This window comes from Tachypleus tridentatus, chromosome 2 (assembly GCF_004210375.1).
Source record: "Tachypleus tridentatus isolate NWPU-2018 chromosome 2, ASM421037v1, whole genome shotgun sequence".
Taxonomy (NCBI): domain Eukaryota; kingdom Metazoa; phylum Arthropoda; class Merostomata; order Xiphosura; family Limulidae; genus Tachypleus; species Tachypleus tridentatus.
In genome coordinates this window covers 79,995,959-80,018,721 of record NC_134826.1, presented here as the reverse complement: position 1 = coordinate 80,018,721, position 22,763 = coordinate 79,995,959, and the positions used below count along the sequence as shown (strand labels likewise).

The 22,763-nt window shown below is 33.9% G+C and overlaps 1 protein-coding gene across 2 annotated transcripts in view; it reads right to left on the bottom strand.

The window, feature by feature from the left end:
- The window catches only part of LOC143244322 (mitochondrial ornithine transporter 1-like), a 43,416-nt gene extending 42,736 nt beyond the window's left edge, over positions 1-680 (bottom strand). Inside the window, exon 1 of one of the 2 annotated variants that reach the window (XM_076488772.1) lies at positions 524-680. The gene's annotated coding sequence lies outside the window, so the exon portion shown is untranslated. The remainder of the gene's footprint in view (positions 1-523) is intronic. The other variant, XM_076488773.1, reaches the window with a different exon arrangement.
- Between the last annotated feature and the right edge of the window lie 22,083 nt (positions 681-22,763).

The window sequence follows — 22,763 nt, the reverse complement described above, 5'->3', positions numbered from 1 at the left end:
CAAACATGCTCGCCCTCCCAGCCGTGGGGGCGTATAATGTGACGGTCAATCCCACTATTCGTTGGTAAAAGAGTAGCCCAAAAGTTGGCGGTGGGTGGTGATGACTAGCTGCCTTCCCTCTAGTTTTACACTGCTGTATTAGCACAGACAGCCCTCGAGTAGCTTTGTGCGAAATTCCAAAACAAACAAACAATAAACTCTGATTATTTACACAAGTTTAAAAGAGAAATCCTGAAAAGTAAGGATATGTTTAACTTTTTACTTTTCTCAATGGTGGATAATCAAAATATTTGAAAAACTTAAGGATCAACCGGTCTCTTATTGTCCGTATGCTTAAGTAACATTTAATACTTATTTACTTTATTCTATAATGGGTGTAAGCTAGAAATAAATAAAATTAATTAATACGAAAAACTACACACATTACATAAGCATTCGGTAAAATGAAGTGAAACTAACTTTTCTGAGGAAAGAAAGGAAAATTTTGATAATAACATATAAATAATAATAATGCAATACTTACAATATAAAATGGCAGTCTAACAAACACGTTAATTTTGCCCTAACATCAAACAAATTAAACTTCGTAGTGCGATGTGCCTACTTTAACGTTTATTCGACGTGTATAAACTCTTTGGTAATATGTGTCAAGGCCATTAAAGCATTGACGTACGAGTAAATCTATAAATGAAGTTGGATCTCCTTTCCACTTACGCAGCCACGAGTTCGTATTCCAAGAGTTGTGACGCACATTCTTAAAAAAAAAAAAAAAAAAAAAGAGTAGAATTTGTGAACATCGTAAAACGTGTTGTTCCTATTTTATTTATTCTATATTATATCTTTTTTTTTATTTTACAAATCACAATTGTTCTATTGCATTGAATATACTGTAGACCTATATTGCGCAGGTCCGCTAAAAAACAAATTTGCTCAAGATATCGATTACGGAGTAATACTAAATACGTTACTGCCTGAGTCGATGTTAAATGAAATAACAAGACTGCTCATATTAGGATGTAAAATAAAAAGGCACAACGTTTATTACAACGCTAAACAAAAACATACTGTATGTTCTAGCTGCTACTTATACAAAATGATTGCCTTTACTGGGGTTCCCCGCTAGTACAGCGGTCTTCGGATCAGGGGTTCGATTTCCCTCGGTGGACTCAGCAGATAGCCCGATGTAGCTTTGCCATAAGAAAATACACACGCCTTTACCGGGATGGCAACGTACTGCACCCTTAGTTCTAAACATTAATGACTATATTATGTTCCAGACTACTGACCAATGAAATATTATTTAATAACTTTTAGAAAGCCAATTCTAAATTCATGAGGAAAGATTTAAACAATTGTCATTAGTGAATTAGGATAGTAAGTTGAAGGATGATGTGGGGAATTTCTTGAAAAGAAATTATTCTAATTCAAGAAAGAAAAGTTTATAAAATGAACTAAAAAGATAATAAGAATAAAACTGGCATGGTTTCGTAAAGACTAAAGGGAGTAAACTAGGAGTTAAATGTAATAAGTTTAAAAAGTTTAATTATATAACATATTTGAAGAGTTGAACAACTAAAAGAAGACTAGCAATTTAGTTTAAAACTATGAAACACAAAACGGCTTGACGTATAGGAGAGTATGATGGTAACTTTCAAACTAACGGTAGATAAATGTTTAAGTTTCTTTTAACCTATGTTTTGAAATTTATTTGTTACCTAGAGGGAGGTGTGAGCATACTTATACGATAAAAATAGAAGTTCTAAAGACTTCATGCGCAATTTTTCCAGTACATTCGATTATTTGTTTTGTATTTAAAGCAAAACTACACGAGGGCTGTCTACGCTATCCATTCCTAATTTAACAGAAAACACCAGGAAATGTCATCTACTCATCACCACTCTTAGGATACTCTTTTAGCTACGAATATGGGGATTAACTATACATTATAACGTCCCCATGGAAGAACGTGCGACCCTGTTTGGTGGAATGGGGATGAGTACCTGCGACTCTCAGAGTCAAGCAACCTTATCACTTGGCCATATCAGGTCAGCATATTCGAATTTTGATTATAAATATGGAATAGCTGTGAAAATTTCAATACAAATTATGCCTTTCACTGCGTCATAAAAAGTCATTTTTGTTTCTTACTCTTAACATAGTAACGCAACGTGACTAAAAAGAATTTACAGTGTCCGAGCTTGTAAAAGTGTTAAAGGAGGAAATTGCATGATTGCTATCATTGATGCGGATTTTGAGTTTGAGTTTTTTGAGTTGTTTTTAATCCCATTCCACAACAAAAGAACAATGCGATAACATTCATAACTGGAGTGGAATTATTTTAGTGAAATTAAAATAGAATTTTGAATACACATGGGTTGAACCATGGTGCTATTATGGTTTACTTTGTTTGGAAGTTCGTGTAAAGCTACACAAGGACTATCTGCGTTAGCCGTCCAAATTTCACAGTGAAAGACTGAAACGAAGGCATCTAGTCATCATCATCCACTAAAACACTTTTGGGATAGTTTTTCAATAACAAAGAGTGGGATTGACAGCCACATTATTACACCCCCACGACTGAAAGAGCGCGCATATTTGGAGGGACGGGGATTTGAACCCACTTACCTCCGATTGCGAATGGAGCACTCCATCCACCTAGAAATGAAATTATCTGTGAGGTACTGGTAAATGTTTGTTATATAGGTTGTAAAAGAACCACCAAAGGATATGATCATGAATGTCAAATAATGTCATGTTATGCAAATATACTACTATATACTTTATATTCCCCATATCAACGAAAAAATAACCAACATTTAGAAGGAAAAAAACTTATAACAAAACACAACGTTCCAGTAAATACCATTTGTATTCAAAAACCAGGAATAAAACAAAAGCCTATACTATGTAAAAACTACACTGATAAACACAACGCCAACAGTATTTATAAAATACAATGCAACAACTGTCACGACTTCTATATTGGAGAAACAAGCAGAAAAATGGAAACTAGATTCAAAGAACATAAAAAACAACAACATCTTCACACGTTTTTGAACACTGCAAGTCAAATAAACACAACATACCCTTAGAAAACACCCAGATAGTAAGTAGGAAAGCAAACATGAACAAACGCAAAATCAGAGAATCCCTACTTATACAACGACCCAAACCAATATAAAAGAACAACTTTTCACCTGTACAAAGTATAACCTAACTTCTAACTACAACGCCCCCCTATAATCCAGAACCCGTTTACACTCTCGTCCCTATGACGTGCCCGGCAACGGTCAGTTGGAAAGTGTCTTTATTAGCTTGAAGATGACCTAAGAAAGTCGAAACGTTGATGTGTACTTTATTTTGATTGAAATTTTAATATCCATACTCACCGTCTTCAGCATACATGGTCTAGTGATGATGCATAAAATCTTCAAATTATACGTGTTAAAAAAATCAGTGAAATTTTAGACATATAAGAAATAATACATATATTTGTTTGTTTTTGAATTTCGCACAAAGCTACTCGAGGGCTATCTGTGCTAGCCGTCCCTAATTTAGCAGTGTAAGACTAGAGGGAAGGCAGCTAGTCATCACCACCCACTGTCAACTCTTGGGCTACTCTTTTACCAACGAATAGTGGGATTGACCGAAACATTATAATGCCCCCCATAGCTGAAAGGGCGAGCATGTTTGACGCGATGGTGATGCGAACCCGCGACCCTCAGATTACGAGTCGCACGCCTTAACACGCTTGGCCATGCCGAGCCGTAATACATATATATACTTCATTCTCAATATTTGTAACGTGATAACATTATCGTTCAGATGAACTTTTTGCTTTATAGTTTCACTTCAATACAGATACCAACTGTAAAAGATTGTCAATAGTTAATAATAAAGCGTTTGAATATGTAAAAATAATATTTTATATGACACATTTTGTTTATTCTGTATACTGTACTTCACAATGGATTGTGTTTTTAATCCTTAATGACAAATAAATCATTTGAATGGTTGCAGTTAATATTATCTGTATAACATTCTTCACGATTTATTCATGCGATTATACATATACTACTTTATCTTACAATTTATGAAAAGGACAATTTTTCTAATTAGTATAAAACATTCAAACTCTCTCTCTACTTATGTACATACAGTACACATCGTGTTCTTTACTTGTAATAAAGAATACCTTGACTTTATAGTTTACATTGTTGATTATCCATAGACTATATGATTAAATAGTTCCGTAAATAAGCACTCTTCGTGTTAACCTAAAGTATCAAAACCAAACACCTAGTTTTGTCTGATTCATGTATAAAAGTAATACAATATATCAATAATTAATATGACAGCGACATATATATGTAATGATTGCTGAGGGCATTGACCTAACATGTGTCTCATTCATAAATCATCAACCCAAAAAGACGTGTTGCTATGTTGCCGTTGTTACATTGTATAATAAGATTTGAGCATCAACACAAGAGGCGGTTTGTAATGTGCACTTTGCTAGGTTGTATGATATGATTACGTAAGCAAGATCAGGGGTGCATTGCTGTTGGCACAATGCTTGTTGACATCATATAAACAAGCCATTATTTCCAGAGTGCCTGTTTCAAACGGTTATATTTCTCGTATTATTTCACTTGATTTATAGTATTTTATTTTAAAATTAATTATTAAGAAAAACTTTCTGGGATACTGTAGAGAAAGGTGACTTTATTAAAATAATGTGCATGTACCGATATCAAAAGTTGCTCCACGAATTACCTAATCTCTCTCTCTCTTGTATGGGTATCATATGTACCCTGGAGGGTTAGGTGCTCTTTGACCTCTTCTTCCTTCCTCTACTTATGTAGTCATGCAGTGTTTGATGGTGTTAGTTACTGCTTTGGGTCAGAGTGGGCTGAATTACTCCAACCCTTTTTAGGGCAATGTCCATGTACTGATATACATATATAGATATTCTTTAGCCCTATTGGTAAGATGTCTAGTTTGTTGGTGGCCCTTCATATATACATTACTTTTTATTTATATTTTTATTAGTAAAATATATGTTAATCGGGGAGAGGTGTTTAGGACTATATTCATCATGTATGAGGTACCTGTCTAGTTCACATAGTAATTCATTTTTCATCCAAAATTTATCAAAATATGTTATTGTACTATATAGGAGTCTATCTGGTATAGTTGATATGTTTGAATATTTTTGTATAAATTGAAATAATGTTGCTTTGGGAACTCTATATGCTGTTGTGAGGAGTGTGTTTTGGATTGTTTGTAGTTTGGTTTCAATTGTTTTGTCACATACAGTTATCCATACTGAAGCTGTATAGTCGATTACTGTTCTAATGTATGTTTTGTAAATTTTTAGAATGTTGTCTGTTGTTGCTCCACTATTCTTGCCAGTTAGACTCCTAGCACAGTTGGTTCTTCGCCAGACTTTACTTTTAATTTCGTTTACATGGTTAATCCATGTTAATTTTGAATCATAGGTTAGACCAAGAAATTTTGCCGATTTGGCAGTCTGAAGTAGTGTATCATTCATATATACTTCAGGCTGTAGTTTTTCGTATTTTGTCAATTTTGTAAAGACGACAAGTTGTGTTTTTGCTATATTTATTTTAATTCTGTATTTTTGACAGTATTCGCTTATTCTTTTTAGTTGCGGTTGTATGTTTGTGGCTGCTATTCTTGGTGTTGTGGCACGTTTCCAGACTGCCACAACATCAGCGAAGTGTCAGAAGAATCCATGATCAGGATCTCTCAATGGCATATTGTTTACATACATGATGAAGAGTATACTGTTAACTACCCTTCCCTGAGAAACATCAGCTTCTGGAGTAAAATACTCAGAAAAGGTTCCCTCTACATTTACTCTACATCTTCTATTTTCCAAAAAGTTAGATAATCAGCAAATAATTCCACGCGATAGTCCCATTTCTCTTATATGGAATCGTAGACTATTGTTCCACACAGTGTCAAATGCTTTTTCAAGCATTACCTAATCGACACGTTTATTTGTTTTAAATTTCACGCAAAGCTACTCGAGGGCTATCTGCGCTAGCAGTCCCTAATTTAGCAGTGTAAGACTAGAGGGAAGGCAGCTAGTCATCACCACCCACCACCAAGTCTTGGGCTACTCTTTTACCAACGAATAGTGGGATTGACCGTCACATTATAACACCCACACGGCTGAAAGGGCTAATCAACACGTAAACAAGTTAAAGGAAAACTTTCTGGAGCTAAATTGGTTTTATTATACATATTTGCTAATATTTAAAAGTGAGTATTTCCATACCAAGTGTACATAAAGTGAATAGAAACATGTCATTAACGAAAGAGTAGGCAGTCAAGAAAGCTTCAGTTAAGCAGAAAAGTAACTCTATGATATTGATAGAAGGGTTTCTACCATTACTTTCAATTCATATTCAGTATTTGATGTTTTTGCAAGACATGTTTCTGGAAAAAGATGCTGGAATTTAAAAATATTGAACGCATAAAATAAATAATTATTCTTGAAAAACCGGTACACTCGCTTTTTCAACTCAAGACTTGCGAAAAGCCAGTGTATTAAATATTAAATTTAATAAAAGACGAAATACTTTCATTTGTAGAAAGCTGACTCATTACCTATAGATGATAAAGCAAACTGAATGAGTCAGTGATGTCAACTATTCAAACGAATTATAAAGTAAATAATATCTGATATTCATCATGTGTTTTATCTATTTATTATAATTATACTAGCCCTGCGAGTTGCGGTGAACTACAGCCTATATTTAGATATGTAAAAACATTATGTAATCGATCTTTTTAAATCAAGTCAAAGCTGGCTAAGTCAGTAAGACACTTCCCACATATGAGAGTAAAATACAAATATAGTGATTGTTTCAGAAATTGATAAATAACGACAGCCTGATTTGGTAAATTTCTCCAAGCTAGGCCATTATAACAGTCACCTTACGTATTTACTCACACGTATCAACGCATTTTCAAGTGTGCATACATCGTTCCACCGAAACATCAGAGGAGTGTGACACTTGCTAAATTTTTCAAATAAATTTCAAACAGGTTCTAAAACCTTGCAAACTTAACATAGTTGTTAGAACAGAATGCTCTAACCATTTATATTCATATTTTTTCAAGAATTTATTTCTTTGCTACACCTATTAAAATAAAAGCGTCTATAATAGAAATATTTAATGAGTCTAAAACTAGAATGTGACGCTCTTTTACGTATCAGGGAACTCATAACTCTGTGCTGAAAAATCTGATCAAGGCCAAATACCGGTTATATTATTACAGTAATAAACTAAGACAATGAACGTCAATTACTCTAACTAGTCAGTGGTGGGGAACACTTTACAAATCCTTTCAATTCAAAGCGAACTATCAAGTAACTATCAGTAGAGTAAAATATCAGGTTAAGAAAGGCCATGTGCCTGTATGTACAAAGGGTAATGTTACGACTCACAAGAATTGAAGAAAAATCCCCAGTGTACAAACGACAACACTCTCTTGGAGATGTCTTGCATGAACATTTTACGAATGTGAGCTACAAGTCTCCAGTGGCACAGCTTTATGTTTGCGGAATTCTTACGCTAATAACCGGGTTTCGATACCCGTGGTAAGCAGACCACGTATAGCCCATTGTGCAACTTTGTGATTACTAACAAACAACAACAACAATTCAACTACAAAGAGTAATCAGGGATCTATACCGTGTAAGAAATATTTTGAAAGTTACGAGAATGAATAAGAGGTTCCCCTCTAGGACAGCAGTAAGTCTATGGATTTACAACGCTAAAGTTAGGAGTTCGATTCCTCTTGGTGAACACAGAATATAGCACGATGTGGCTTTGCTATAAGAATACACAAATGAAAAAGGGACTGAAGCAAACAGTGCTTTTCAAATGGAAAGAATATTCTAACAAATTTAATAGTTGGATCTTTCGAAGACATTCGTATCTTTTGCCACTATTACACACAAACTAGATCCCAGAGATTTACACTTTCTTGGTAAAACAGAGAAATTTGTGATTTAAAAATATTTTTAACAGGACATTAACCTTCACAAAAAATTATTTGTGCCTACATTATTGAAATTGACAAGATCAATAGTGCATTTCCAGCAATATTTTCCACACAAAGTAGCAACACAGATCTACTTAATTACTTTGGATTTGAATAATTAATCAACCATGTAGTCACTGTGTTAATATTTACTTTGATTAAAAAGGAGAGTGTTTTGGTATATACAGACTGCTTTATTTGTTTGTAGTTAGACATAAAGCTAAACAAAGCTATTATGTGCTATGATCATCGAGGATATCAAAACCTAGCATAATAAGTCTGAAGACTTGCCACTGGAAATGCATAGAGACTACCTTTTTATAATTTCAACTGTTACATATTATAATACGAAAATTTGATTTATTATGTTACGTATTACTATTTCAAATAACCGGACATTTTATTTTTAATTTAGAAGTTAATTAAATGTAAATATATATCAAATTTATGATATTTGCCAACAAAATTGATACACGCACACTTTTCTTTCTTAACACAAATATATTTTAATATACAAACAACAATTCAAGTTATAATAACGGTTATTACAAATAATTATTTATATACAAACATTTTACAATATCATAAACAATATTTAGTCTTCTGTTTAGTTTATAACTGAATATTTTATCAATGGTTGATAACAAGCGAATTAATTCTGTGTTGATACACAGGAACACCTCACTTAACGGGTAAGCTATATCTGATGCTCACACATGAGTTTTTCACAGACGAACATACGCAATGTTCTTGTAGAAATATTAATGTTTGAAGTTAATTCACTGAGGTTCAATGGTTTGTAACGTCCGACATCTATGAACATTCGTGGTTAAATATCATTTACAGTTCATCACAATTATAGCTTCAGAGGTTCACGGTATACTAACTGTAGGAAACCAACAACATTACGCTGTCTCTCCATGTGTCGATTTATAAACGTTAAGGCGAGCTTCTCGAAAGTTTATTTGGCAAAATACTTATATTCGTATACACACATCGTACATTGTTGATTTTTAGGTTCGAGAATCTGCTACAAATTTATTGATGTTGTTTGTTATTAAGTATAAAAAGGCATTGGCTGTTTTATTTCAATTTAAGTTTTTACCAGCTTTTTGAAGTTTCGTTAGTTTTAATTTTATTAATTTTAAATTTTACAACGATTTTACTTTTACGTTTGTTTGTTTTTTACCGATTATTTGGCGCATACAGTCAAGTTGATTGGCGTAAAAAATTGCCAAACCACAACAACTTTAAACAGATGGAATTTAACATTCTGCACTTCTTAGTTATACTCCTTCATTTTGTCATGAACAGATGAATGCCTGGTCATGTTAGGAGTTTTACATTCATTTTATACATTAAATCTATCCTCTGAATACTTGTAAGTTCAGATGAGTGATGAGAACAGGCTTAAGACTGTTTTTATCATGAGAGAGTCTGCCAGTTCTGTATTATGCCCAAACATTTTGAGAAGCTAATGAAGCTTTGACTGAAAGAACTAGAATGGAAGAGATGCTTGATTCGCAGTGATAATGTTTCAGTGATTCATTAAGTGTTTGAGTCAGCTACTGAGGACTTAAGAATTGTATTCAAGTAGATAAATAAAACAAGATTTAAATTGAAACCAGGAAGTGTACTTGCCCATACACACATGAGTAGAGTTTCTATGTTGAAACATAGAAACAGAGTAGAGTAGGTAGAGACAGAGTCCCTGTAGACTCTGTTGAGGTAGCAGCATTAAGAATGTGCCATTAATTGGTGACAAAATTAAAAGTCCACAGTATCCAAGATTATGTGTTATATTAGTGATGGATCCACTTTTGATGCAATGATGAATGTGTTTTAGCATTCTGATTCATAAAACTTGCTTGAGTGGACACTTCAGTATTGGAATATCTATGACAAAATAATAGCTTCTCATAAGAACTACAGCAGCAGTAACAGAATCAAGGCACTATTATCACAGTGATAAATTGGAGTAGAATATATCACTGTGTATGCTAATCATATGTTCATGACTCCAAAATAGAGATACTATGAAGAAGTAACTTTAATTGCAATTGCAATTTATATAAAACACTATTGCCACTACTTATATGAAAGGTTTAATGTCTGAATTGATCAGTAATTTTGGAAACAGTTCATGAAGACTAAAAATTCAGAAAGGGTGATAGCACATTAGATAGCAGTGCTGCAAGAATACATTTTTCATGTTGCATTACCTACACTGCAACATGGGTGAACTATTTCATTGCATGGTGGGACCTTGTCTGTTTATGGAATGTGCTTCTAGCTCTGTTAGAATATGGATACTACAATTAACACTTTAGAAGCTTTTAGAAGAGAAGCTGAATAACCCATGTCAAGAGCATGATCACTCCTTAATGTGTAGCAAGGTAATGCCAACCTGGCATAAATATAGGAATGTGGCATGAACACATGTAATTGTAGCACTTGTAAGAACAGTTACAAGTGTAGAAAGATGTACTGCACAATCACTATTAACCACCAACCTCTGGATCTCTAACTGTATAGTAATTTCCAGAATTTTAAGGTAGTAAATTCTACATATTTTGCACAACCCAAAGACTGGAGATCACCAAGGTTTTGTCCACAACTGTGCTAACATTAATGATGTTTTTTGGCTGCACTGGAGTTGAGATGTTCAGCATTATTGTAAATACTGTTTTGTGTGTCACCAGAAAAAAATGGTCAAGATAAGGTAAACTTCAGCAGATGATTTTCACTCTCCACTGAAGATTGCCTTGGATATTGCAAGTCACCTTCCATAGGATAAGAAAGATAATCAAATCAAACATTTTAATTTAGACTGCTTCCAAACATTGGTTAAGGCTTTTCCAGTGGTTGATACATTTCCAAAGTCTGTGCCTGATGTGTTAGTGAAGCACTGTAACACCATATCTGTAAGAAGATGAGGTTATCTAATGTCATTCAGCTCATTTTAATTTTGATATAAAAAGCATCATTTCTTTATTTCCTAAAATTTTAAAGCTGTAAAAGCAAATTTCTTTGCTATTTGTAGGATACTTAAGCCAATGAAAATTTGATTTCCCTACAGCATCATATATAGAAAAATTTGTTGACTGCGAGTAGAAGAAAGCTTTGAAAATTAAAACTGTAGAGTTCTTGCATCCATCTTTCACAGTAATAATCTGATTTAATATGCTATTCATATATTGTCACTTATTGTTTCATACCTAAATATTTTAGTGTTTTTTTACAGAAAATGTTAATCAAAATTTTTTTTTTTTTTATTTATTTATATGTTGATGACCACAACATTATTCAAAGAGCTATTTAAATTTTGTCCACTGTCAGTAGAAATATCTGATTTTTAGTATTACAAGCTCTCAGAATTACTACTGGGGGATGTAGATCTTTTCTTTGCAATCTGTAGAAATACTAATATGCTTGAGTTTATAAAAGCTTGGAAGTTAAATGCTTCTTACTTTTTCTTGGGATAATATATTATGGAAATAGTACCTATGCTTTGAGAGATTTGACATTATTGTTTCTGTATCTATATTATCTTATTCTAGAACAGAAGTGTTTTGGAACTAAAAATTTCAAGATATCTTTCTATGATATAAAACACTGTCCAGTTGACATTTTGTTGTTGTGTTAAATAACAATTTATTGGTATCTTTTGGTTCAATCTATTGTATAAATTATTACTTAGTTTCATATGTGCAATAGGGTAACTGTATTTCTATGGAAAAATACTCATTTTCAACCACATACAGCACGAGAACAGTAAAATTGATGACTGCATCATGAGGAAGTGTCACAGTCCTTCAAAAACCCATGTATTGTTTCATGAAGAATGACAGACTAAGTATAGTGTGTCATCACCATCTGCTATAGTGATGGAATCAAAACATGAGATATGTTATTTCTTGTCTAGCAAGAAGTTATTTGTCCAAGTGTTACATACTACTGGTTATTCAACTTTTAATTGGAATGGTTGTAAGCAAGATAAGCAAGTTTGAAGTATCTGAAGTAACTGTACAGTTGGTGTTGCTGCATTTACACTGTATTTGAGAATGAATACATGGCTTCTAAGACGTTGGTTGATGAGTGTCAAAGCAGTTTAGATTTTACATACCAAAAGAAACTCAGTGGTTTGATGTTTAACCATATAAATGTTCTTGTGGATTCAGATGGTTATTTGAATTGGACAGAAGTAACTTACCATCACACAAGTTCAGATGATGTCCAATAAAACAGTTTTAATGTTGTAGTAAGTTACTGAACATGCTTCCCTGATATTCTAAGATACAGTGGATGTTGAAGGATGGAAAACTAATGACAATTAGTCTGGAAAGTGCTTGGTCATTACAAGTGACAGTGCCAGAAGAAAAGAGATCAGGCTAAAGTTTTGTGTTGATTGTGGAGGTTATTTCTGATACTTTTCACTTCTCATGTATATATAAATGTTTAGATGCACTGGAAGGTATTTACTTTAATAGTTTAGAATTTTAGACCTAAATTCTTGAAACTGACATCTCAAGATAAAGCAAGCCAAAACTGCTCTCAACACTCAAGATGGTCCATGTAAATTCCATCATACATTATACCATTTGTACTTTTGAGCAGTTGATGGAGTTTATGATGGTACCAATATAATGGAAGAGGTGTCCGACTAATGCTGGTGATGTCTTTGTGTTTGGTCGCTAATTTTATTCTGCTGCTGAGTATCTGGACATGGTTCTTCAGCAGATAAAAGAAGCAGGTCTGAAACTGAAACCTAGAAAGTGCACACTTATATGTGTGCATGCTATGCAGAAGGAACAGAGCCTCTGAGGGTCCTGTAAAGATCAAAGCATGATGAAGTAAAAATTTCACTGTTTTAGACATCTTATATTGTCAATTTCTCCATGCTGCATCATTGTCTGTTATCTTTGAAGTGAAAGCCCAATTTAGAAGCATTGAAAACTGTGAATAAGTATTTCAGTCACAAACATGCTTTAGTCAAATCTCTTGTATAATCATATCCAAGACAATACTGTCCATTTCATTCAAATATTGATGCCAAAGAAAGTGGAATTAAAGTAGCATTATTACTAGTGCAGAATAAAGTTAAACATTTAATTTTGTATATACAGATATACAGGGATTGTCCTTTATATGTCATGATGCATTCCTGGAAAGTGGGATGAACATCTGAAACAGTGTTAAGCAACTCAATTTTTACATGCATTATGATGGATATATTCCCCAAAATTTTCAACCTATTCTTAAATAACTTTTTAAAAGTGTAACATGGCTTTTATAATTACTGTTTGCTATACAAAACATGCATGCTAGTACATTAAAAGACTAAAAATTGATTATACTTAATGTTTACAGGTACTGTGTTGGTTCTAAGGCTTTTTATTAAGTGAGTGAATGAAGGCATTAGAGTTGGAATTATGCAGAATTGTTCTTCTGGTGGACGCTCTGTGGGTGCTGTGAATTCTTCTTGGGCTGCTTATGGTGGTTTTCATTCTATTTTAAAACAAAACAAATGCTCAAAGTTGGTTGCACAGTCCTTTTTTTCTTCTCCTGATAAATTTCTGTGTAACAGCACACACAATTACTTGATACCCTGTTCACTTTAGAGCTGTATTATCTGCTGGGGTCATTATCACTAAATATTTGCAATAAAAGTTCAATGTGCCTGAAAACTTTACCCAGCTGTTTCATGGTTAATATATTCTTACTTTTTTCTTCATGTTCCTAATCATTATTTTCTGAACTGACTGTTCTCTGCACCTTTAAGCGTTGCAAATCCTTATTGCTCATTTCCTCAATATACTCATTGATCTCATTTTTCCCACATGTTATTCATGAACTTCTTAGCTGTTCCACACCAGACTTGATTGACGTTACCAATGTATTTGAGGATGTTGAAGAAACATGAACAGTCATAAATGTTAGGTCTGTTATCCCCACCAGTGGCCCAAGGAAGAAGATAGGTAGTACTTAAATGCCTTGATAGCAACCTGATCCATAGGATGTAGCAATGATGTGGTTTCTGATAGAAGAAGCACCATCTTCATGTTATCCTATAAATCATTAGTGTCAATGGGATGAGGAGGGACATTACGAGAACGACATTAAAAGCCAGGTTTTCTTTTTCAATGCTCTTTCCAAACTCAGAGAATATGCAGGATGAGGCACTTGGTGAAAATTGTCCAGTTATCCACACGTTAGTGTGTTTCAAAATTGTATGGAGGTTGTTCGTGAGTACCCCTTCAGTGTTCTTGGAGTAGCAGAATGGTAGACAATAAGTAGCTTCATGTTCATGTCTTCTATTGTTTTATCTCCAAACAAAGAAGCCTTTAGCTGCCTTGAAACAAGAGCTTTCTTCTCTTCTCAGGATATGTAGGTGCAACTTACCATTCTTTTCCAAGAAAGGCCAGTTTCATCAATGTTAAACATTTGCTCAGGAGAGTAGCCACCTTCTTGGATGGTCTCCTTCAGCTGAGCAAGAAGTTTTTCAGTTTTAACCTCATTTGCAATAGAAACTTCACTAGCCATCTTGATATTCTGGTAAATACAGTGGCAATGAAAGTGATCAAATCATCCATGGCTAACAATAAATGCCTCCTCAATTTCCCTTAAAATTGTTATACATATTTCTTACTTTGCTCTGTATCATTGCCAAGTTGAGTGGCATTCCTCACTGACACTGACTGTTAATCCACACTCATAGTAGCCACTTGATGTTTTCCATCAGTGCACTTCTTAAATGGTCAATCTTTCCAACACTTAACAATATATCATTTCAAGCACTTACCTCGATCCTGTCAGAACTTTTAAAATCATTGTCACTGTGGTAGGGGTAAGGCTTAGAGCACTGGAAATATCAACAGCCTGTTCACCTGCCTCAAAGCACCATACAATCTCTAGTTTAGTACCAAAGTTAACTGTTTTCTTCGATTTCTTGGCAAGGGGTACTTTACTGTCACTAAGTGGCTGTTTTGGAGCCATGTTGTAAAGGAGAAAAAACGTTTTTCTGCACCAGAAAAAAAAACAAAAACAATTTGCTTAGACAATGACACATGAACACAATGTTTTTACATCTTCCACCATCTTGACATAGCAACATTATTTCACACATGTATTGGTAGTACAGTACCATACAATAATTGTTGAACACTACAACTGGAAAAATAGTCTGATAATGTCATAATTACCACTCTAGTAATGAATAAAGGTGATAGTTTCTAAAATATTGGGAGTAATTATTACATACTGCACCTGAAAAAGTTGTTGATGACATTGGAATTATCTATTAACAAAATAAGGTAATGTTTTTTGATACACATAGTTGGTGAATTTTGTAATAGTGAAATGATGCAGAGTAATGCAATGTATAACAGAGACCCATTTTACTAGAATGATGGGTTTTAAATACAAATTTTCATCTTTATTTGATATTAATTCCAAATAAATTTGTGGTCATCACTCAGATATTTTGTATTAACCAAGAATTTTTACAAAAGGGTGGTTGACTCTGACAACAACCAAAGAACAAGTATGTTTGGGAACAGAGATTTGGACCCATGACCTTCAGATTGTGAGTCAAACACATTAAATGCTAGGTTATGTTAGATCTGGGTTTTAGAAACAAATGCTACAAAACAAAGAAATGTTTTGGATGTCCTATTTATTAAATATTTTTGACACTATTTCTGTAGCAGAAAGATCACCAGCCATGTGGCATGTGGACCATATTCAATAAAATAGTTTATGATCTTTATAATTCTAGAAGGGATGACTGCAGGCTGGATAAAAAAGGTACAAGGATGTGGCTCTGTTGTAAATCATTGAATTGGCTTGTAACAGAAATACTTATCTACAGCATGGATAAACATGATTGACAAATAGAAAGAAGTAGTGCAGATGTATATAATCTGTGGCACTTGTTTGGGTAATTACAAGTACAGGAAGATGTACTTTACTAATATTATAAACCATCAAGACATTGCTCTCAATCTGCACAGTGGTTTATGTTTCCCAGAACTCTTAGGAAAGAAATACTTTACTTATAACAAGGAACAGAGTCCACCAGGGTGTTAAAAACATATACTTATGTAAAAAGTCAGGTTTTTTTTTCTCACTGCATTCATGTTAAGACACCAAGGAATGGAACAAACACAATACTGGATGTGTGGTTTAAGGGACTGAATAGTTCAAAACATATTAACCTTTGGAAGAGTGCTGCTTGTAGTTCATTGCAGAGAAGAGCCCTTTATATAATTGTTCTTCTCCCTAAAATTGTGTGAGGTAGCTGGTATGTACTGGCCATTATTAATTACTTCGGTAAGTGGAAATAGCTTTTCCATTGGTCATGCATTATTACAGTAAATCATTCATTGTTGGTTGAATGATAGTAAAATTTTGAACACATGAAAAAATTAGTATGGACCACTGGGGATAATTGTCACAAACAGTTTCTGAGTTTTGTGAAGTAGTGGGTATGGTAGATACATGCACTTCAGTATATTGCTCTTAGTCTGATTGGTAGAATGAATAATACAGATTATCAAATGGATGGTTGCAAACTTGCATAATTCAGACCAAAATGAATAAGATGAACATTTATTGTACATCATGGTGCTATATCAAAACAGCAGAAAGTGATTGATTGTTTATCATACGTGCTCGTGTTTGTTCTAGCAATACAGCTCTTTGTGGATTTAGTGTTAGATTTATCCTCTTGTAAAGATGAGCCACAATCTCTACAAGAATATATGAAGCTGATTAAGTATACATTAATTCAGACATATGTATTACACATCATCAACAAATGCCACAATATGGTGTAAGAGATGTTTTGAGAAAGCAGTGAAAGAATGAACATTCAAACATAGAAGCTGGGTATGACTATGGTACAAGTCCATAGCATGGAAACAAGTTGACTGTGACTGAACTGTTCCTCATTTTCTTCATTAACAACTAAATCTGGCAAACTGTAAACTAAGTCATTCATGTGGTATGTATAAGTAAGCTGAACGTTTTATTGAGCTCTGATAAATCTACAAGCACAAGGTAGATTAGAAGTAAGAAGTTGAAACTGATGAGTCATATGACAGTGAGAGCACTGTTTCATATCACTTTGGCTCAAGTTAAGAGGAGTAAGATGCTTGAAGCACTTCTTTAAGAGGAGTCAAGTTAGGAAGCAACAGTATTAGAGCTATATAACAGATCTATGGCATAGATGTTAAAGGTGACATCCAGATTAACATAGCTGGAATTAGCTCCCATACCAACAATAAAGTGTGCAAGTTAATCAGTATATTAAATTCTGAAAGATAGTATTGTTATTTACTTTTTGGACTATGAAATGCTGTTTCGAGATGGGATATATACATTACATCATAATGAAACAATTTTATTAGTATCCCGGTGGGACAGCGGTAATTTTTGGGACTTACAACTCTAAAACAAGGGTTTCAATTCCCTCAGTGGACACAGAAGACAGCCTGATGTAGCTTTGCTATGAGAAAAAAAACAACATATAAACACCACTTGATTATCATGCATTGAGGAAAACTTATGTTAATAGATATTATACTTAGAACATCAGCAGTATGAATGACTAGAGGTGATCACTATGAGCTCAGAACATAGGCTGAAAGGGAGTTACAATCATTACTTTCTAAGCTATCATATCTGTTTATATCGAGCTGATTCATGGTGGTATTTCTGTAAAGCAGAGTACACAATACTTACCAGATTTACAAGAAGGACAGCTGGGGTTATTAAATGTAATGTCTAGATTATTTTCAGTTGGCAAGACTAAAAACAATTTCCAGAATTTCTAATGTATTAGAATGAAGAAATGATCCTCAACCTTTGCTTTCACAGCACACATAAAATTTTATGAAAAAAACTGCAAATAAACAACTAAGTTTGTATGTCTGTGCAAATACTGTGTAGCACTCAAGCATATAAGACCTGAACACGACTTTTCAATTACAGTGAAGAATTTAAACTATTAATCATCACAGAATAAGAATGAGGCTGTGTTCTTTTGTTAAATTTTCCTGTATTTATTTTTATATGACAACAGAAAACTTTAGTGTGTCAGTCAACTCATAGCCTATCAAACACTATAATAAAATGTTATGCGAAGTTATTGACAAACAGGATATGCTCTTTTCTGGAAAAACAGCATGTTTAAGTGTTGGAATATATGATTTCAAAAGAAAGAAAGCAATAAGACTGAACATCAACTATAGTGTTGAAGTATTGTCAGTTTGTCTGTTATGAGTACATGTTCTAGTCCTTTTTTTATATTGTTTGCATAAATATTTTGTTTATATGTTCAAACATTTGTAGCTTTGTACACAGTAAGGATCTCTGATTTTTAGTTTCTGCACTGTCACAGTGACAACACTTGTTCAAGGGAGCATATAATATTATACTTTTCTAAATTGGGATTGGCTTTGCATCCTTCAGGAACTAAACATCCACTTTCAACGATCAGGAAGAAGAAAACAAAGTAGCAGAAGAGAAATAAACAACACCAAAACCGTCTATGACTCTAAATAAGCTCATTAGCTCAATCATTATAGATGAGGACAGTGAAACCCAGTGGCATGTCCTATTGAGAGGGTGCACCAAAATTACAAGAAGATGTAAGTAGATGTGCTCACATCTCCAAAAGTAGAACTATGTATCAAAAGCAAAGAAGACCATCCCAGTGCTAGATGTACCCTAAATTACACCCAATCCCCAAGAAGACAAAATCAATGGACCAAAACAACCCAAGAAGAGAAGGCTGCAACAGTGGTCTTCAGAATGAGCTATTTGGCTTACAAGCCAATTCTGCCTGTCAACATTGGTATCCCATTTTGAGGACTTTGGTGCCAACCATCAGTCAAGTGGGATAAACCTATGCCGTTATTTTAAACTGTAGATTCCCTAAAAATAAAACAGGATCATTTCCAGAGTACCACAAGAATAAGATTCTCAGACAAACTTCTGAAGATAATTACCATCTGCCTAGCGCGCTGGACCAGATTAAAAATTCTAAATGTCACTGGCAGGAATTTGTCGCCTATTGAAAAGAGACATGGACCCTGTATCTGAAGTGGACGATAAGCCCTCCATTATGGTTCAAAGATGCCAAATCTTCTTATTGTACCATAATGGAGGGCTTATCATCCACTTCAGACAGACGTCTCTTGGATTGTACAGAGTCCCCTGTTATCTTGTAGCTGGTTGATTCCAGTGTTTTAATGTCTCTGGGCCTCCTTGAGGGGCTAAGGTGAGTGGGAGAAGAATCTTGGGTGATCCACGAGAGGATCTAGTGAGAGGTATCATTGTATTTTTAGGTTGTCATTATGAGACCCCTTGTTCTTTTATGGTATTTTTTATATGGATTAATCATTGTTAAAATCTTTTTTGTATTGTGATATTTTGATTGAATGAAACAATTATGACACATTTTTTATTATTTAATTTAATTCAATATTTATTAAAATTTATTTCAAGTGAAAAGCTTTGAACTAAGTTTAAATTATTAAATAGATTTTAATATACTTATAGCTAGTAGCACTCTCCATTTAAAGGGTATTGTTCTTATTTTATGTTACGCACTTAAGACTAAATCAAAGTAGGATGCTTATACAGGTAATGTAATCTGCTGTTAAAGGTTTTTGTACCATCTTTGTGATTGTGATTGTTTATAGGAAAAATGTAAAGTTTATATGCTCCCAGATCATGTTATGAGTTTAAAGAAGTTTGATTTTAAAGTTGGTTTTAATTGTTGGAATTGTGGGAATATTATGCATTTTCTATCTTTTTACAGTGATATACAAAATTTTTTTTCCCAGTTTCTTTGCTGTAACAGAAACAAAATGTAATCAAGAGAGCTGATAACATTTTGTTCTTTTTTCTCTAATAGGTAACATCTCCTTTGACTTAAAGAATGTTTCAGTATTGTATGTAGAATTTGGCATGAATGTGTTTATATTGAAATATTCTTAGCCGGCCAATTATAACTATCTGAAATGACAGAAGACCAATGGTGTCAGGAAACATAGGTCACAATGTGAAACCATCACTGGACAAAGAAATATGAGAGAATTCTAGGTCTCAACACATTTTTTTAGGTGAGAAAACCTGCATATTTTGTATTGGAACATTCTATTTCAAAAGGGGGTAAGTACTAACAGCTTGTTTATTATGGGTACGTGTGCTAGTCTTCTTTTCATTGTTCATATAAATATTCTATTTGTACATTAAAATATATCCAGTCTAGTTATGTATATGCTAGAAAGAACATGCAGTTTTATTATCTTTGTAACTTGATTCTTTAAAATATCCTGTAGGAACATTGCTGTTATTGTGAAATACTGTATCTGATACTTGAAGGTAAAATGGTCTCATCTGTGATTATTACAATGACATCAGGAAAGAGTATTTCTTGCCTGAACATGAACATGTTTGGTAAAAACTCTGTCAAACCTTGTTTTCTTGCTTTGGATTCCTTCAGGTAATCATCTGTGTCAGTTCTGTTGGGGTTGACTAACTTTTCAAGCATCCTCTTGATAGTCTGTATTACCTGTTTTGCTAAGCTATCAACTAAGCTTTTAAGATCAAGTACATATCTTATCTATGTTTAACACTTTACAGCAAATATTTGGTTGTTGAAATTACTTCCCTGATTCTTGTGGATTTCTTTCTGTGCTTCAATCCATGCCACACAGTTCTCCACAAAAATAACAGTTATGGACTGTGCTAATTTGTTGATCAATGGTTATCCTAGCATGTTTCATGAAACAGTCTATAACAATGAGAATATACTAATGACCTCATTTATACAGAGCTATCCTCTGCAAAGGAGACTCAACAAATTTCTGTTGATGTTTACACTGTTTCAGCCAGTTCTTTCTCTAAGCCAGGGGTTCCCAACCTTTTGGCACTCATGACTTGAAAATGTAATTGATGAAATAAAATTAATGTTATCCCAAGCTACTTCTAACAAGGCTTCGCGACCCTCCTGGGGAGCACGACCCACCGGTTGGGAACCCCTGCTCTAAGCAGCACACACCCTATATTAATCACTCCACAACTCAACACTGAATGTTGGTGCATGCCCTCTGTGACACAGCAGTATGTCAGTGGAATTACAATACTAGAAACTGTATTTTGATACTCATGATGAACAGAATATTATGTAACTTTGCACTTAATTTCAAACAAACAAATTTATGTCCTCTATTCTTTATGTTATGCAAGGTCTAGAGATTACTTTTTTGTAGAGTTTTGGGGACTACTATATTTGCAGCACAGTCAGAGAACCATAGCTTAATAGTTTGTAGCAAAGCTTTGTTTGTTTGTTTTGCATTTTGTGCAAAACTACATGAAGGATATCTGCACTAGCCATCCATAATTGAGCAGTGTAAGACAAGAAGGAAGGCAGCTAGTCATCATCACCAACTGCCAACTCTTTTACGAATGAATAGTGGGATTGACTGTCACATTATAATGCCCACATGGCTGAAAGGTTGATCATGTTTGGTGTGATGGGGATTCGAACCTGCAACCCTCAGATTGTGAGTCGATTGTCTTAACCACTTGACAATGCTGGGCCTTGTAGCAAAGGTACAGTACACCTTCTTACACTTGTAAATGATCATGTATGTGCCACAGGTTACATGCATTTTTGATAAACTTGCCTATCATAGTCACTCAGTTTTTAACAAAGATTACTCATGTTTTGTTGGGGTCCATCAAATGCTCTTCCTGGATTTCCTAAAATATTAACCTTCACATGAATCCACCAGTGGGAACTCTTACTTCATTGCTTGTTTCACTATAGTAGGGTTTCAACTACCACATGATATACACAATTAAAACATTTCAGAATTAGACAAAATTTCAACATGTTGTGAGATTGTCCACATTTCTCTGTTGTGAAATCAGTTAATGCACTGTGGCAAAGTCATATCCTTTCTATATTTTGATTCAACATGCTATCATCCTTTTCAGATTTTTAAAGTTTATTACTATTTCATTAAAATATAGTCACCTTGAACTGTGAAACTTTTATCATACCTTTAGCGGTGACATATTTTGTGAAGATCATAATCGTAAATAATTATTTCTGTGTTACAAAGTGCCTGTGTTCAGAAGCCATGAGGATATGACGAGCATACATGATTAAACATTTTAATTTGTCTTACAAGTGCAGTAATACAGCTTTAATTCAGTTATCACTGGTATCAAAATGTCACAAAATTGTTACGGATAAGCTATCATTGGAGCATCCAATCAGGAAGATATTCAAAGTATGTATTAAATTTTGTGAGAGCTGACAATGGTGTTACTATCTAAAAAATGTTGGCCATAGATCATAGGTAACATAATGTACAACCAAAGAACCTGCAGACTTCTTGCTTGGTCTCAGATCAAGTCAAATGTGACAGAGAAACTTCACTTACAAAGTATAAGCAAATGCTTTCCTGATTTCAGTTTCAAACATGCTTTATTTATCCACTGAAATACTATTTTCAGGTCCTCAGTCACAGATTTAGAGATGTTACCAACACCAAAATATTGTCAACATCAACATAGGCCAGGCATCTCTTTCAACCCTTGGTATAAGCACTATTAGCTTTTTGAAAGTGACAAATGTGTTATATAAACCAAATGACAAG